Below are 15,991 nucleotides of genomic sequence, written 5' to 3' on the forward strand. Positions count from 1 at the left end.
ATCATGCCTCTCCTTTCTCCCCTCCAGGTTTTTGTGGATAGGTTTGCTACCAGCCTTATGTTTGCACCTTTATAGGTTAAGGACCTCTTGTCCCCAGCTGCTTTCAGGGTTTTCTCTTATCTCTGAAATTTGCAAGCTTTGCTATTATATGTCAGGCTGTTGATCTATTTTTATTGTTTTTGAAGGTGTTTGTTTGTGCCTCCTGGACTTGAATGCCTGTTTCTTTCATCAGGTTAGGGAAGTTCTCAGCTGTAGTTTGCTCCAATATACCTTCATCCCCTCTTTACTTTTTCTGTGGGATTCTAATTATTCTAATATTATTTTGCTTTATAGTATCACATATCTGTAAAATTCTCCCCTCGTAATCTAGTAGTTGTTTTTCTTTCTTTTTCTAATTTTCTTCATTCTCCACCATTTTGTCTTCTACATCACTGATTTTCTCTTCTGCTTCATTTATTCTAGCAGTTAGAGCCTCCTGTTTTGATTGCATCTCAGTAATAGCCTTTTAGAATTCTACTTGATTAGATTTTAGTTCTTTTATTTCTGTAATAAGGAATTCTTTAGTGTCGTCTATGCTTTTTTTAAGCCTAGGTCATAGCTTTGTAATCATTATTCAGAATTCTATCTTTGATGTCTTACTGGTACTCATATTAAGTAGCTAGTACTTATATTGGCAGCTAGTACTGCTACTTGTTCTCTTTTCTGGGGTGAGTTTCTGTCTTTTCATTCTGTCCAGAGAAGAACAGATGAGCAAGAGAACAAAATACAAAAATAGTGACCATGACACCAGCAAAATATATACCAAGCAAATCAGAAGTCAGAAACCAAAAAGGAATAAAAGAGAGAATATAATCAAACAGGTAGAATAGAGCGATACACGAGGTCCTGTGTGTATTTTGGTCTATTTGTTAGAATAAATTAGGTCCCAAAATTGTTAACAAAAGATAGATAGATATCCAAAAGTTGAAATTGAACACAATGAAATTAATCCAAAAATGAAAAAAATATATATAAAATTGAAAACTATGAAAGGGTTAAAAAAAAGAGTTGATGAAATAAGAACATAGTTGAAAAGGGGAAAAAAAAAGAAAAAGAATACGAATTAAACTGAAAGACAAAGGAATCATGAGGAAAAAAACAACAACCCTGAATTTGATAGACTATTTTCCCCTAGTGTTGGAGTTTTGAAGTCTGTGTGATTGGTAAGCTTGGTATTAGCTGGATGTTCCTGCTGATCTTCTGGGGAGGGGTTTCTTGCACTGATTCTGAGGTGTCTTTCTGTAGGTGGAATTACTCCCCTCTTGCAAGGGGCCTGGGTTCAGTGGAAGTTGCTTTGAATTGCTCTTTGTGGCATTTGTTCCCTGAAAGTTCTCTTTACCATTTTAGAGGATAGAAATGATCTCTTCTCCAACCCTGGAGCCAAAAATTTGCACCCCTCCAACTCTTCAGTGAGTTCTCACAGGAATGCCATCAATTACTCTTGTCTCTGGTTTTTGTCTGCTGTCTGTGTTCACCCAGTTCATAACTGAACATTGTTATCTCAGTCATGTGACCCTGATTCGAGTCTCTACACTTCACAGATTCCTGTGGCGGGCACACGTGCTGTTCCTCCCAGGGCAGAGAATGGGGTCTAGCCTTGGTTCTACGTCTTGCTGGACCTCTGCTTGGAGAGCGGTGGCCCAGTACTGTCATGGTTTGCAGTTTATGACAGCACCATGCTGAATGCCCACTCCTGAGCTGTTTGTAGCTGGCTTCCTTTCCCTGATGCTTGGGAACTCTGATGCACTTAGGTACCTCTGTTTTTGTGTGACCCAGGGGATCCTGAGACCACGTGTCCCAGGTAGGATTCTGCCCAGCTTTGCCATCAGAGCACCTTTTAGGCAAGCACATCCCTCACAGGAACAGATTTTCTAAAAGTTCTGATTTTGCACTTTGCTGCTCTGTCACTTTCTGTTAGCTGGCTTAGGGGGGATTCCTCCCCCTGGGTTTAACTTCTGATGTATCACCTCAGATTCACTTCTCCGCACTTCCTGCCTTGGTTGCTTTTCTATTTGTAGTTTTGCAGCAGTTCTTTTCTTAGATCTCCAGTTGAATTTGCTAGTGTTTAGAATGATTTCATAGCTACCCAGCTGAATTCCAGGGTTGGTCCGGAAGTAGAGTCCCCTATTTCTCTGCCATTTTCCTCCTCCTCCTCCTTTTTTTTTTAAGTTGAAATTTATGGCATAATAAGTGAGAAGATAAATTTTACATACTGTTAAGTAGATTAAAACAGCTTTTATGTTGGGAATTCAAGTTGCCAGCAACATGAATAATTTAGTGCATATTTTCATATGGTAATACTTCAGTTATCTGATAAGCATTTGATAATTTTTAGCTTATCACTTGGGAAGATATAAACATAAAAGTAAATTATTCTTATAACTTTTGTAAGTTTCACATTTAGGTCTCTGTTTTGTGATCTATTTCAATTAAAGGAGGGAAGGGAGTCACCATTCTGTATTTTAGTTTTTATATACAGTAGGTGGTTTCTCTTTCTTTTATAGTATATACCATAAAAATTATGGTCTCTTAACTCAAATTGCAAAAATCCAAAATCCTGCTGTCTTTATTGATTTGGGCAGCATTGGAAGCCAGTGCAAAGGAGATGACAGATTATGTGTTGAACAAAAAAGAATAAAGATTGAGTAAAGCTTAGCAGTCTGGCCATTTTCAGGTGAATGCTGATAGTCATTCTTGGGATTGATCAACAGACAGTCTTGGGGTTGATCAGTGCGTCGAGGCACTGTTGATTTAAGAGAGCAACATTATAGCCCAAAATTTTGGGAAAATTGGTTAAAAGGACTGATTATAATTTATAGTCGCAATTATAGTCCTTCAGCCACTCAAAGATCATTGCATTCTGGTTATAATGGTGACCTTGAACCAATAGGGGAAAATTAAATTACATTTTATATACCTTATTTATTAAGTAGGAATGTTATATAATACATTTTAGGTAGGTTTTTCCAAAAAAATGAAATTGGTTAAAATTGAGGAAACTTCCTCAAGGAAATATCTGTTAATTTGTTATAACATGTTAATCATATAATTAGGTGGCAATTTGGAGTATGCTTTAGCTCTAAAAATATTGGACCTGTCCACCATTCTTTTTTGCAAAACTGTTTGTATTTCAGAAATAGGTGTGTATGGTTTATATGCTCTTATTTCATGTATTTTTACAAGCTTAGTGATATTGATTTGGAAATCACTGGAGTTAAAAATATTTTCTACATCTTTTTGTGAAATAAAAACTATGACTTATGATTAAGTGACTTATTTTCAAATTCTTTGCACCATAAAATAACAATGACTTAATGCAGTAGACATTCATCATTTGTGACCACCTAACATTTTGGAGATCTTCCCTGCATTTTGCTGATGCCCTATATTATAAGTCCTGACTTCCCAATATAGATGCCAGAAAATGTGTATTCTCATTCCCATTCACAGCTAAGATAGAGCCATATGACCAGTCATACACTTTCACACTAGTGTAGGAGCAACATGAAGTGGCAGTCTTGGACAGGGGAATTTATCTTTTGGCAAAGATGTAGTAGGAACTTCTGGTTTTCTAGGTTCTTAGTATCAGAGGTGTCAAATAGTGGTGGCAGTCTAGTTTTTCCTGAAGAAGCTCTCAAAGTATGGTTGTGATTCATATCTTCATATCTTCTCTAAGTTTGGCTTCTTGGCCCTTAACAGGGCTTTTGTAAACTTTCTACTCATCTTTAAGTAGATTACTTTTCTGCTTTAACTAGCCAGAAGTGATTCTTTTGTTGGCAGCTAACTAGGAAGCTTGACTGAACACCTAATATGAATGGTTGGTTTTCTGAACATAATATTATTTATTACCTATTTTAGAAAGTATAAATAAATGCTTTACTTTCCTTTTTCATGCCATCAATTTGCATATATTGTATTGTTTCCTTAATTGATGGATTATTTTGGATTAAAGCATCTATATATTTTTTTACTAGATTGTAACTTCTTAAAGAATGGGGTCCATGCTTTCATCTCTTTGTGGCCTCACACATGGTAAGCATTCAGTAAACATTTATAAAACTAGTAAATTTAAGATACTTTTTTTTTTAATGAAGTTAGATACTTTAAAACTTTTTTTGTTTGGTAAAGCTGTGTACTCATTAGTAATGTTTCTGCTAAGTTATACATGACCAAAATAACCTTGGACATAGCTTCTGATATTATTTCACACAGGTAAACACTCTCTGAGCCAGTAAAGAACATCAAAAATGAGAGCTTGTCCAGGCAAAAAAAAATTTTGGACCACTTTTCTTGTTCATTTGGTGTTACCTTTTATTTTCTTTCTAATTAGCCAGTGTGGTTTCTATACATATCCTTAAACAGTCTTTTAGCATCTCCCCAACATTGAAGGCTTAATTTTTTTTTTTTATATTTATTTCTCCTTTACTGAAGTATAACTGACAAAATTATAAGATATTTAAAGTATACAGTGTGCTGATTTGATATATGTAAACACTGTGAAAAGAACACAACATTTAACAGCACCTATCTTGGAGTGAAGGGATAATTTTTTGGACTAACATTTTGGAAGTATGCACTACTGGATCTCACTTCAATATTGTACTTTTGGACACATTTTTAAATTGAAAATAACTTCAAAGTCTGGTAAATTTTATCTGTCCTTGTCAGCAAAATGTGGTCTGCTTCACCATTTCATAATACAGCATTAAAATAAATTTTTAATTATATTTTAAGTGTTTGACAAAGGTTTTAAAAATTAGTAGATTATAGTCATTAACTCTAAAGCTCTTCAGCAAGTTCCCATTTCCTGTATACTGCACTGTTAAGGATTGGGGGAGAGACTCCCGTTCTTGTTCTAAGGAACTATTCTCTGCTATGTTGGCCTATACCAAAATGGACTTTGTTTCTTTATCTCATGCCTTCTCAGTACTCATTCTATCATTCTCTTCTGAAAGGTAAAATTTATAGGGAACAGAAGTGTAAGTAGCAGCTCTCAAGTAACTTCAGGCAATCCCCACAATTGGCAATATCATATCCCAACTATGTCATAATCTTTGTAGGCACTTGAGCCAGCAGAATGTGTGTTGCCTAATTTTCTTCTTCCAAGAGTAAGCCATGTGATGCTTCATTTGGTGCTACCAATGGCAAACCATGTATTTCTGGTGCTTACACTAACCCAGCATATGTCTGAGGACGTTTTCCTACCCTTCTATGTCCTTAGTGTCCCTATGGATGAGTTAAATAAGTAATTTCAGAAATTACTCTATCACTAACCTGTATTGGCCAAAGATTGTCTATCACTGTTTTAGGTAAAAATAAGTTCATAAAAGTGTTTTGATCTCTTCCAATTTCCCCTTTGATTTTCTTTCTCAAGCACTAAGCTGTTACTCTTTCATTTTTGCAGAAACAGAATTGATTGTGACAAGGTTGACCCAAATCCATTTTAATGCTAATGCTAAGAGTATTAAATGAACCTGCATTTTGATATGTTGATATTCTAACAGATAGAGTTTTCTGTGCCAAATTTCAAAGCAAACTCTGAGTTACAGTTCATGAGAAATAATTCAGAAACCTTTTTAGTAGTGAACATCAGAATATTAAAGAAGAAATTACACTCTTCTCAACATCTAGAGTGTAAAGAAACTTGTTTTCATGGTAAGAAACACAGTATCTATAAATTTAACACAGTATCTATAAATTTAATATTACCTTGCCTATATTCTTCAACTTTCAAAAAGTTGATTTAAAATTTTTTTTCATGTTACAGCTTTTTAGTTTAAAAGTCAGATAATGCCTTTAAGGCCTCTGTGAAAAACTGCAGCCTTACTTCACATGAGTCAGACATGCTTCATTAACTTTTAGGTATTTCTTCTAGTAATTGTTTCCACATTTTTAACTACATGCTTATATTGCTATTTCTTTCTTTCTTTTTTTAAGATTTTATTTATTTATTTCAGAATGAGAGAGAGAGAGAGAGAGGGAGAAAGCACGAGGCTGGGGGGTGGGTCAGAGGGAGAAGCCGACTCCCTGCTGAGCAGGGAACCTGATGTGGGACTCAGTCCCAGGACCCTGGGATTACGACCCGAATCAAAGGCAGATGTTTAATAGACTGAGCCACCCAGATGCCCCGAAAATTGCTATTTCTTGATATTTCAGTTTGGCATTATCTGTTGGTATCCATGTAGAAGATGAAAATTCTCTTAAAATTATTTTTAAGATTTGGAAGTTACATGTTCTCTTAACATCATTTTTACTGACTGGGAAGCTACATGTTCTATGTTCTTAATTTTAATCTTTTCTGCCTCATACTTAAATATTACTGTTGAATGATAATTAAGCTCTTAGCTCTGTCTCATTTTTTTACACCCAAACTAGACATTATTATTGCTGTTTTTAATAAAATAATCTTTATTTACCCAAATGACTAAGAGTTGATTTGTATTTTGTAATCCTTGTATCTTAGAACTTCTTTCTGTGATCTTTTTTCCCCTGAAATACATACTTTAAAAGTATTTTCTCTATATCTTTAAATTGGGATATTTTTATTACTATCTCCCAAGTTCACTGATCTTTTCTTCTGCCATGCCTAATTTGCCATTAGTATCATTGAGTATATTTTCATCTCAGACATAGTAGTTTTCATCTCCGGTGTGTATTTTATATCTTATATGTCTCTACATAATTTGTTGACTATGTGGATTATGGTTTCAATAACTACTCTAATGGTCTTCTTTTTTTATTCTAACGTGTTTAATTTCTGGGCCAGTTTTAATGAATCAGTTTTTCTCCTCATATGGATCATGTGTTTCTGCTAGTTTTGATTTAGATGCCAAACATTGTTTTATCTTGGAGGGTGCTAGATGTTTTTGTTTTTGTTTTTTTTAAAGATTTTTATTTATTTGACACACACAGAGAGAAATCACAGGTAGGCAGAGAGGCAGGCAGAGAGAGAGGAAGAAGCAGGCTCCCCGCTGAGCAGAGAGCCCGATGCGGGACTCGATCCCAGGACCTTGAGATCATGACCTGAGCCGAAGGCAGAGGATTAACCCACTGAGCCACCCAGGCGCCCGGGTGCTAGATGTTTTTATTCCTATATTTTATTCCTATAAATCTTCTTGAGCTTTTTTCTAGAATGCAATTAAATTACTATGAAACAGATTTTGAATCTTCTAGTATTTGTTATCTGGGTCCAGAGTAATGCTCAGTTTAGGGCTAATTATTCTCTACTATCAAGCACTCTATTAGATGTTCCAAGAATTGTGAGTTCTTTGTTGATGGCTGGTGGAAATAGCTATTGGTTTCTAATCTTTGGTTATTTTCCCCCTACCCAGCTTATTTCCTCACATGCATGTATTAATTAGTACTATTTAAGGGGGACCCTCTGTACATCTTTGTTGTTCTCATTGTATTCAGTCTCTCTCCTCTTTGGTATTATGCCCTGCAGACTTTAGCTGCCTTGATAGACAGACTCTAGCTGCCTTCAGTTCTTGGCTCCTCAACTCCTGGAGTTTGCTGAGCTTTCCCTGGTTTTCCTCCCTGCATCATGGCTTGGAAACCTCTGCAGGCAATAAACTGCCACAGTTGTTGGGCTCACTTGTCTGTTTCCCATTCTCAGAGATCACTGTCCTTTGCTGGATGCTAAGGTTCTTGAAAACTGTTCTTTTATCTGTTTTGTGAGGATTTTTTTGGTTTGTTGAGGTGGAAGAGTAAATCTGATTGCTTATTATTTCATCTTGGGTGAAGCAGAAGACACTTCAGAAGTTTTTACTTTAGTTGGAATCAGTTTTGCTTTTTTCATCCAATTGTAAAGGATGTTAATTTATCCTCTTGAATGAATGATACTGCTTCTGGTTTACCTTGTTGTTCTTCAAAAATTGTTCAACTCTTTTGTCATTTCTGTATATGTAATCTTTTTTTGTTTTCCTTCTCTGCTGGTAGGATTTTCTTTTTGTTTTTGTTTTAGTATTTTATTGTTTTATTATGATGTAACCAAGTGTGGCTTTCCTAATTTCTTTTCTTGGGCTTCTTGAATTGAGGATTTGTGTCTTTCATTAATTTGTGTCCTCCATTACTTCTGGGAAATACACAGCCATTATGTCTTCAAATATTGCCATCATCACCATCCTCCTATCACTCTTCTGTATTCTTATTTTCTAAAGCTCCTGTTGGTTGTTAGATTGTAATCTGTCTTCCATTAGTTTTTACACTGTCTTCCATACATTTTATACTTTGGTTTTTTTGAACTGAATTCTTTGAAATTTCCTCAGCTCTGCCTTTTCCTATGTACAGTCAATTATTTAAGCTCTTCATTGAGTATTTTATTTTTGTGTTTATACGTTTTTATTTCTGGAAGTTCTTTTATTTCATTTTCAAATTTGCCTAGACAAAATCTGAATCTAAAAGATGGTTCTTTGAAATTCTCTGATAATTTCTTGTTGCTGATTATCTTAATTCCCACTTTTACTTCTTTTAACTTGTCTCTTATGTTTTGTTTCTAATATTTCATTCACTGAATTTTTTTTGTAAAATTTTGTTTGTGTGTGCGTGTGTGTATTGGAGAGAGAGCGAGCAAGAGCGAGCGCACAAGCAGGGGGAATGGCAGGTAGAAGGAGAAGCAGACTCCCTACTGAGCAAGGTGCCAGATGCTGGACTCAATCCCAGGACCCTAGGATCATGACCCAAGCTGAAGGCAGATGCTCAACTGACTGAGCCATCCAGGAGTCCCTCTTTTTTTTTTTAAGATTTTATTTGTTTATTTATTTGTCAGAGAGACAGAGCACGCACAAACAGGCAGAGGAAGAGAAAGAAGCAGGCTCCTTGCGCCTGATGTGGGACTCAATCCCAGGACTCTGGGATCATGACCTGAGTTGAAGGCTGTGGCTTAACCAACTGAGGCACCCAGGCATCCCGAAGTTTTTATATATTTTTTTAAAATAGGCTGCATGCCCAGTGTGGAGCCCAGTGTGAGACTTGAACTCATGATCCTGAGATCAGGACCTGAGCTGAGTTGAAAAGTCAGATACTTAACTGACTGTGCCACCTGAGTGCCCTCATTCACTGAAATTTTTGAGGTGAATTTTTTTTTAAGACTATATTTATTGTCAGAGAGAGAGAGCGACAAGCAGGGGGATTGGCAGGCAGAGGGAGAAGCAAGCTCCCTGATGAGCAGAGAGTCCGAGGCATGAGTTGATCCCAGGACCCTGAGATCATGACCTGAGCCAAAAGAGATACTTAACTTTGCTATCGAGGCATCCCTTGAGGTAAATTCTTGAAGTGAAGGCTTTAGGATCCAAATATTTCTACGTATGGAAGATTTTAAATTACGTTTCTTTAAGAGAGAAATATTCTTCTGTCAGTTTTGTTAATTTGTGTTTTTCAAAAACATTTGTCTATTTCATTTAAATTATCTCTTGGCCAAAGACCCAACTTTTGAATTTGATGATTTTTCTCTTGTATATTTGTTTTCTGTCTCATTGGTCTGTATATTTCCTTCTTTCAACTTAGGGGGTTTGATTGCTGTCCTTTTTTTCCCCTCAATGAACATTTGATTTTCAACTTTCCTTAATGTACATTCCTCTGTGTGTGTGTGTGTGTGTGTGTGCAAGAATGTTCATAGTGACATTATTTGAAATAGCCAGAAACTGAAATCAAGGTAGATGTTCATCAGCAGATGAATGGATAACATGGTAGTATGTTCATAAAAAGAAATACTACTCAGCAATCAAAAGGAGCACACCCCTGTTATATGGAACATGATATCTTGTATTTCATCTCAATGGGATAGTACAGTGTATACTCTGGTTTCTTTTGCTCAGCATAATGATTTTGAGATCTCCCCAGAGATTGCTAAAGTTATTTTGCAGCAGTTCACAACACAACAGCCAACTGTGTACATCTCTTCCCAGATGCATTACTGAATGCAGAAATGCATTCAGTAATGTCACACTGGTAGCTTTACTGATAATGCATTCAGTAATGTCACACTGGTAGCTTGAAATTGCCTGTGGTGACAGTGCTTATACCATAGAAATTGACATATGCTCCACAAAGCTGTTTTTTTAAAGAGAATCAATAAAATTAATATTTTACTTCAGTTTTTCAAATTAAAAAAGATGCAGAAATCCTAAATCGTTCTACCAGCTTATCCTTAGATGTTTGCACATTCATCACTAAAAATAAAATACCTCAGGATCGTAGAAGTACCTTATACTACTGGACTTATAGTTCATACAAACCCTCAGCTTAGCCCATCTGCCTAATCAGGATGAGTGGTTGATTTGACACTGCCTTGCCCTAAAGACACAAATGCTTCAGACACTAGTTCCTAGTTGTGAGAGCCAGTCCCTTTAAAAGCGGCATTAGTATTATGCTATTGGGGCTCCTAGTGGAAATTTTTTGGTGATAGAAGAAATCAACTTCTACCTAACCTACACTTATCCCCTATGCTTTGCCTTATTTGCTTTCTCTATGATAGTTAATTTTTTTCAATTTTATTTTACTTTAATTCAGTTAATTAACACATAGTGTATTATCAGTTTCTGAGGCAGAGTTTAGTCATTCATCAATTGCATGTAATACCCGGTGCTCATTACATTACATGCCTCCTTAATGCGCATCACCCAGTTACCCCATGCCCCAATCCACCTCCCCTCTGTCAACCCTCAGTTTGTTTCCTGTGGTTAAAAGTGTCTTATGATTTGTCTCTCTCTCTAATTCTGTCTTACTTAATTTTTCCCTCCCTTTCCTTGTGATCCTATTTTTTTCTTAAATTCCACATATGAGCAAAATCATATAATTATTCTCTGATTGGCTTACTTTGCATAGTTTAATACCCTCTAATTGCATCCATGTCATTGCAAATGGTAAGATTTCATTTTTTTTTGAAGGCTGAGTAATATTTCACTGTATAAATATACACCACATCTTTATCCATTCATCCAACGATGGACATCTGGGATCTTCCATACTTTGGCTATTATGGATAATGCTGCTGTAAACATTGGGGTACAGGTACCCTTCAGATCATTATATTTGTATCCTTTGAGTAAATACCTAGTAGAGCAGTTGTTGGGTCATAGTGTACATCTGTAACTTTTTGAGGAAACTCCATATTGTTTTCCAGGGTGGTTCTACCAACTTGCATTCCCATTAGCAGTGTAAGAGGGTTTCCCTTTCTCTACATCCTCACCAACATTTCTTGTTTCCTGACTTACTAATTTCAGCCATTCTCCCTGGTATGAGGTGACATCTCTTTGTGGTTTTGATTTGTATTTCCCTGATGACAAGTGATATGGAGCATTTTTTCATGTGTCTGTTGGCCATTTGGATGTCTTCTTTGCAAAATGTCTGTTCATGTCTTCTGCCCATTTCTTGACTGGATCATTTGTTTTCTGGGTTTTGAGTTTGATAAATTCTTTATAGATTTTGGATTCTAGCCCTTTATTGATAAGACATCTGTAAAGATTTTCTCCCATTCAGTCTGTTGTCTTGGTTTTGTTGACTATTTCCTTTGCTCTTCAAAAGCTGTTTATATTGATGAAGTCCCAGTAGTTTGTTTTTACCTTTGTTTCCCTTGCCATTGGAGACATGTCTAGCAAGAAGTTCCTGTGGCCAAGGTAAAAGAGGTTGCTGCCTGTGTTCTCCTCTAGGATTTTCATGGATTCCTGTTTCACATTTCTGTCTTTCTACCATTTTTGAGTTTATTTTTGTGTATAGTGTAAGAAAATGGTTGTTTCACTTTTCTGCATGTGGATGTCAAGTTTTCCCAACACCATTTGTTGAAGACACTGTCTTTTTTCCATTGGATATTCTTTCCTGCTTTATCAAAGATTAGTTGATCATAAAGTTGAGGGTCCATTTCTGGGTTCTCTCTTGTGTTCCTTTGATCTTTGCATCTGTTTTTATGCCAGTACAGCTTCGTAATAGAGCTTGAAGTCTGGAATTGTGATGCCACCAGCTGTAGTTTTCTTTTTCAACATTCCTTTGACTAGCCAGAGACTTTTCTTGTTCCACACAAATTTTAGGATTATTTGTTCCAGCTCTGTGAAAGAAATTGATGATATTTTGATAGGGATTGCATTGAATGTATGGATTGCTCTAGGTAGCATAGACCTATTAACAATATTTGTGTTTCTAGTACATGAACATGGAATTTTTTTCCTTTTCTTTGTCTCTTTCTCAGTTTTTTCACAGGTGTTCTATAGTTTTCAGACACTAGTTCCTAGTTGTTACACATACTTTACCTCCTTGGTTAGACTATTCCCAGGTATCTTATGGTTTTTAGTGCAATTGTAAATGGGATCAATTCCCTAATTTCTCTTTCTTCAGTCTCACTGTTAGTATATAGAAATGCAAGGGATTTGTGTGTTGATTTTATATCCTGTCATATTCCTGAATTGCTGTATAACTTGGAGTCTTTGGGTTTGCCACATAAAGTATCATGTCATCCGAGAAGAGTGAAAGGTTGACATCTTTGCTGATTTGCATGCCGTTTATTTCTTTTCATTGTCTGATTGCTGCGTCTAGGACTTCTAGTACTATGTTGACCAACAGTGGTAATAGTGGACATCCCTGTTGTGTTCCTGACCTTAGGGGAAAAGCTCTTAGCTTTTGTCTGTTGAGGATGATCCTTGCTGTGGTCTTTTCATATATGACTTTTATGGTATTGGGGTAAGTTCCCTCTATTCCTACACTGCAGAGAGTTTTAATCAAGAAAGGTGCTCTATTTTGTCAAATACTTTTTCTTATCAATTGGGAGAATCCCATAGTTCTTTTCTTTTAATGGTGTCTTGTTTCACTTTGTTTGATATGCAGATGTTGAGCCTCTCTTGCAGCCCAGGAATAAATCCCACTTGGTCTTGGTGAATAATCCTCGTAATGTACTGTTGATTCCTATTGACTAGTATTTTGGTGAGAATTTTGGCATCCATGTCATCAGGGATATTGGTCTCTAATTCTCTTTTTTGGTGGGGTCTTTGTCAGGTTTTGGGATCAAGGTATGCTGTCATCATAGAACAAGTTTGGAAGTTTTCCTTCCATTTCTATTTTTTGGAACAGCTCCAGAAGAATACATATTAGTTCTTTAAATGCTTGGTAGAATTCACCTGGGAAGCCATCCAGTCCTGGAATCTTGTTTCTTGGGAGGTATTTGATTACTGCTTCAATTTCCTTACTGGTTATTGGTCTGTTCAGATCGTATGTTTCTTCCTGTTTCAGTTTTGGTATGACCATTACTATCAGTTTTGGTAGTTTTAAGTTTTCATGAATGCATCCATTTCTTCCAGATTGCCTAATTGGTTGGCACATAGTTGTTCATTCTGTGATCTTATAAGTGTTTGTATTTCTTCATTGTTGCATGTGATCTCTTTCTTTTTAATTTTTTATTTAAACTCAATTAGCAGACATATAGTTCATCATTAGTTTCAGATGTACTGTTCAACAGTCGTTTGAGTTGCCTATAACACCCAGTGCTCATCACATCACATCTCCACTTTAATTTATGATTTTATTCATTTGGGTCCTTTCTCTTTTGTTTTTGATAAGTCTGGGTAGGGGTTTATCAATCTTACTAATTCTCTTCTCCTGCTGGAAGAAGCTTTATTTGCTCTTTGTTCTCCAGGTCCTTTAGGTGTAAGGTTAGGTTATGTATTTGCGACTTGTTTCTTGAGAAAGACTTACATTGCTATATACTTCCCTCTTAGGACTGCCTTCCCTGAATCCCAGCGGTTCTGAACAGTTGTGTTTTCATTTCATTGCTTCCATGAATTTTTAAAATTCTTTAATTTCCTGCTTGACCTGTTCATTCTTTATCTGGATGCTCTTTAACACCCATGTATTTGTGTTCCTTCCTAATTTCCTCTTGTCATTGAGTTCAAGTTTCAAAGCACTGTGGTCTGAAAATATGCAGGGAATAATTCCAGTCTTTTGGTACAAGTTGAGACCTGATTTGTGACTCAGGATCTAGACCCACTATATGATCTCTTCTGGAGCATGTTCCATGTACACTAAAGAGGAAAGTGTATTCTGTTCCTTTATGATGGAATGCTCTGAAAAATGTGTGAAGTCCATCTGTACCAGTGTATCATTCAAAGCCCTTGTTTCCTTGTTGACCTTCTACTTAGGTGACCTGTCCATTGATGTGAGTGGTGTTAACATTCCCTACTATTATTGTATTATTACCAATGTGTTTGTTTATTTTTGTTATTAATTGGTTTATAAAATTGGCTGCTCCCAAGTTAGGGGCATAAATATTTACAATTCTTAGATCTTCTTGTTGGATAGTTTCTATAATTATGATATAGTGTCCCTCTTCGTCTTTTATTACAGTCTTTGGTTTAAAATCTATTTTGTCTAATATAAAGATTGCTATTCTAGCTTTTTTTAATGTCCCTTAGCATGATAAATGGTTCTCCACCTCAATCTGGAGATGTCTTTGGGTATAAAATTAGAGTCTTTTGCAGACACCATCTTGTTGGGTCTTGCTTTTTTATCTAATCTGATACCCTGTGTCCTGATTGAAGCATTTAGCCTATTTACATTTAGAGTAATTTTTGAAAGATATGGTTTTAGTGCCATTGTATTACCTGTAAAATCACTGTTTCTTTATATTTTTTTGTTTCCTTCTGATCTGTGTTACATTTGGGCTCTCTCTTTGCTTTCAGGTTCCCCTTTAATAGTTCTTGTAGGGCTGGTTTAGTGATCACAAATTCTTTTAGTTTCTTTTTGTCCTGGAAGCATCTTATCTCTTCTTTTATGCTGAATGACGGCCTTGTTGGATAAAGTATTGTTAGGGGCATATTTTCCTCATGTAGAACCCTGAATATATCAGGCCCATCCATTCTGCCCTGTTAGGTATCTGTGGATAGATAGGTCTGCTACCAGCTGTATGTTTCTAATCTTAAAGGTTTTGGCCTCTTGTCATGAGCTGATTTCAGGATTTTCTCTCTATCTCTGAAATTTGCAAGCCTCACAATTACATGCTGAGATGTTGACTTATTTTTATTGATCTCTGTGGGGAGTTCTCTGTACCTCCTGGACTTGAATGCCTGTTTCTTCCTCCAGATTAGGAACTTCTCAGCCATAATTTGTTTATATAAATCTTCTACCACTTCTCTCTTACCTCTTCTTGGAACCCTACTTATTCAATATTGTTTTGCTTAATGGTTTCTCGAATTCTCCCCCTCGTGATCCAGTAGCTGTTTATCTTTTTCTTAGCTTCCTCATTTTGCATTATTTTGTCTTCTATATCACTGAACTCTCTCTTCTGTCTCATTCATTCTAGCAGTCAGAGCCTCCCTTTTTTATTGCATTTCAGTAATAGCCTTTTTGATTCTGACCTGATTCTGTTTTAGTTCTTTTATTTCTCCAGTAAGGGATTCTCTAGTGTCTTCTATGTTTTCTTAAGTCTAGCTAATATCTTTATAATTGTTGTTTTGAATTCTGTTTCTGTACTCTTACTTAAAACCATTTTGATTAAATCCCTGGCAGTGAGTACTGCCTGCTTTGGGGTGCAAGTTCTTCTGTCTTGTCATTATGTAAAGAAAAGAATAGGTGCAAGAGAGGGAAAATAAAAAATAACAACAACACCAGAAAAATACATACTACATAAATCAGAAGAAAACAGCAACTAAAAAGAAAAGAAAATGAGAATAAAATCAAACAAGAAGTTGAACAAAATAGAATAATAAACTAGATACTGGTTATATTTTGGTCTGTTTGTTAGAAGAAACTGGACCCCAAAATAAGAAGGAAAGAAAAATATACACATGCAAAAATGAAATTTAATATTTTGAGAGGAAGCCAAAAGTGGAAAAAAAATGTATGAACTGTAAGTATAAATATAAAAATAAAAGGTTAAAAAATAATTGATACAGTAAGCAAATAGCTGATAAGGAAAATAAAATACAAACTGAAGGACTAAAGAATAATAAGAAAAAACACAAATGCTATGTAG

At 35.8% G+C, this 15,991-nt stretch overlaps 1 protein-coding gene across 2 annotated transcripts in view; it reads left to right on the forward strand.

Moving 5' to 3' along the window:
• Window positions 1-15,991, forward strand: part of KIAA2026 (KIAA2026 ortholog) — a 140,307-nt gene that overhangs the window by 37,736 nt on the left and 86,580 nt on the right. Inside the window, exon 1 of one of the 2 annotated variants that reach the window (XM_045069853.1) lies at window positions 4,025-4,071. The exons of the other annotated variant lie outside the window; for it this stretch is intronic. The gene's annotated coding sequence lies outside the window, so the exon portion shown is untranslated. Of the gene's footprint in view, window positions 1-4,024; window positions 4,072-15,991 lie in introns of those variants that run through there. 2 annotated transcript variants of the gene reach the window in all.

Source organism: Mustela putorius, unplaced genomic scaffold (assembly GCF_011764305.1).
Source record: "Mustela putorius furo isolate JIRA1106 unplaced genomic scaffold, ASM1176430v1.1 tig00003944_pilon_pilon_pilon, whole genome shotgun sequence".
Taxonomy (NCBI): Eukaryota; Metazoa; Chordata; class Mammalia; order Carnivora; family Mustelidae; genus Mustela; species Mustela putorius.